The sequence below is a fragment of the Salmo salar genome, chromosome ssa21, assembly GCF_905237065.1.
Source record: "Salmo salar chromosome ssa21, Ssal_v3.1, whole genome shotgun sequence".
Taxonomy (NCBI): Eukaryota; Metazoa; Chordata; class Actinopteri; order Salmoniformes; family Salmonidae; genus Salmo; species Salmo salar.
The window spans coordinates 19,759,209-19,761,926 of NC_059462.1; positions in this window are offsets into that span (position 1 = coordinate 19,759,209).

Below are 2,718 nucleotides of genomic sequence, written 5' to 3' on the forward strand. Positions count from 1 at the left end.
AAAACCACATGATTTCCCATGTTTTCCCCTCCCCACAAAATTCTTGCTTGTGAAATTTCTCTTTGCTAAGAAGCCTTTTTTAAATAATTTTAAGTTGAAAACATTCACAGTAAGGTACTTAATTGTTAACTAGACATTATTTGATTTTGAGATAAAAACGGCTGCATTGGACCTTTAACTTTTCTACCCCAATATCGATCAAATAGTTGGGTCTTTCCACAAAATGAGTGCCTTTTGCATCCCTTTGATTTTTTTAAGTAGAAATTGTACACCAACTTTAAATTTTAAAAGCCTGTTATATTAAGTACCCTTTAATATAGACCACGGGATAATTCAATAAGTCAGATTTTTGAATATGAAAAAGACTTGCTAAAGTGCCAAAATTCAGCACTTTAAAATGTCCCTCTGTGCGTCCTCTGTGACTTCTAGGCAGATTTTAACCCACTTAACCCCAAAATGTCTCCAAGTTTTCACCATCACTGTAAAACTGTAATTTTTTAATTTTTTTTTATTGCTTTGACAAAGTCACTTCAGAAGATTAGTATTTATTTCATGTGATTAGTGATTCATTTACGTCTCTCCCTCATTTTAAGGTCTGCACTGTTACGTGAACTGAACTCTCGTATTAATATGGTGAAACTATTCCTTTTTAAATATTTTTTTCAAAAGTATATTGAACATCTAATAGTCAAATCATACCGTAAAAGCAGGTGAACTAGTTCTACTCTTTTTGGGCATTTTCTGGTGGAAAACGGAGCGGGTCAGGCATAACACATCAACTCTGTTAGCCATAGACAGGCTAGAAATGTTTTAATTATTTTTGTTGTTGTTGGTGAAGCTTGCACTCAACTGCCCCTCCCTGTTGCCCACAACACATTTCCATTGCCCCTGTCACAAGCTGATTTAAGATGTAATCCTCAACACTGTTACAGTCGACCCTGGTTGGCACCTACTAGGCACTTAATATAGTAATTTTGGTGTTTAATAACCTCTTAAGATGGGAAAACATGTTTTTTATGAAGTTGAGCAGGTGCTCTTTATTACAGAATGTGGGGTTTTTTTGTAACCAATTTACACTGCTCAAAAGGCACCCAATTGGTGTAATTATATCAGCTCAATTTAACATGTAATCTGATTCTATGTTATAACTGTTACCTCTTTCTCCTGAATGAGTCGGGAAACATTAACCACTTTTCCAGCCTTCACTTTCTCAGATTTTTGCAGTTAAAAGGACCTCCCCCCCTCAGGTTTGGTTGTGGTTAGGTACAGTACAGTATATCCTGCCATGGCAGATAAATCACAGGGTCGTATTTTACAGTTTAACTACACTACCTGACTGTGAAAAGGCTTTCTTCTCCTCATGTGAAAGCAATTTCTGTTGTGCCTCCAAAATCATTGTTTGAAAGCTTGGAGGTAGACTGACTCTTTTGAAGGTGTGGTTCCATAATATGGGCAATACCGCACAAAGCTTTCAAACATAAAATGTCACTCTCCATAAATCATAAGTTGAGGGGGAAGAACAGGAGGGGGATGCAGATGTAAAAGTGATACTGCAGTTTAAGAAAAAAGGGTTCCAAAAGGGTTCCCCAGGTAGAAACCTTTTGGGTTCCATGTAGAACCCTCTGTGAAAAGGGTTCTACCTGGAACCCAAAAGGGTTCTCCTAGAGGGACAACTGAATAACCCTTTTAGGTTCTAGAAAACACCTTTTTTTTCTAAGAGTGTGTCGTTTTTATTGAATTATTGAAAGTGCACTGAGAAGTATCAAAGGCAACTTATTAACAAGTTCAGACATACAGTATATAATCTAAACCCCAAATATGTTGCAAAAGTCATTGCAAACTTAAGCAATTGGATCGTAGACATACAATAGGAAAGGGTAATAGCACATTGCCATGTTTCACTGAATTTAAAGCAAAAGCTGACACCCAAACATTCCCACAACACTATTGTCTGTTGTGTATACTGGGGGAATAGCCAGATCTAGACCAGATGTTAGAGTTCACTTTGAAAGTATGCTAACTCATTAAGGACTTTCATGACTTGAGATTAGCTTCGCTTGAACTTGGTATTAGCATGTGTGAGAGTAGGGCTTTATGGGTGCTGGTCATGAGTGGGACATCAAAGGACCGTGCAGCTCCTAATGACAGGCCTGGTCACGATTGGGCCCTGCAATTAACACAGGAGATCCAGCTAATTACCAACCAGGACAATGTCAGAGCAAAGGCATGGCATCAGGAGCCAAGATCGATGGAACATGCAAAATAGGAATTTTATCATCATGAAGCAAAAAGATAAACACTGTTTTAACACCAGGTCAGGGCAAGCATATAGGTGAAGTTCACAGACCTCCTGTACATACATCTGGTATTTAATACTACACTTCCTTATGTGCTTCAAGTATAGTCGCAAAGGTGATCACATATCTGTCCCTGCTGGTGAAATATTGCAGGAAAACTATCATCAATCATATGTCCCTGGATTGGGTTAGCCAGTATAGATGTCTGGTGCACCCTCCAACATAAAGGCTGACCCCCTTCCACTCCTTTTCCCGTCCCCTCTACCACTCCAGACTCCTTACCATGCTCACACCCCAGTGTCACTCATTGTAATGAAAACCTACCTCTGGAATTTCAGCCGAGAGAGAGAAAGAAAGAGAGAAAGAAAGAGAGTAGGAGAGAGAGTTGGATAGAGAGAGTGGCAGAAGGGGGAGGCAGAGA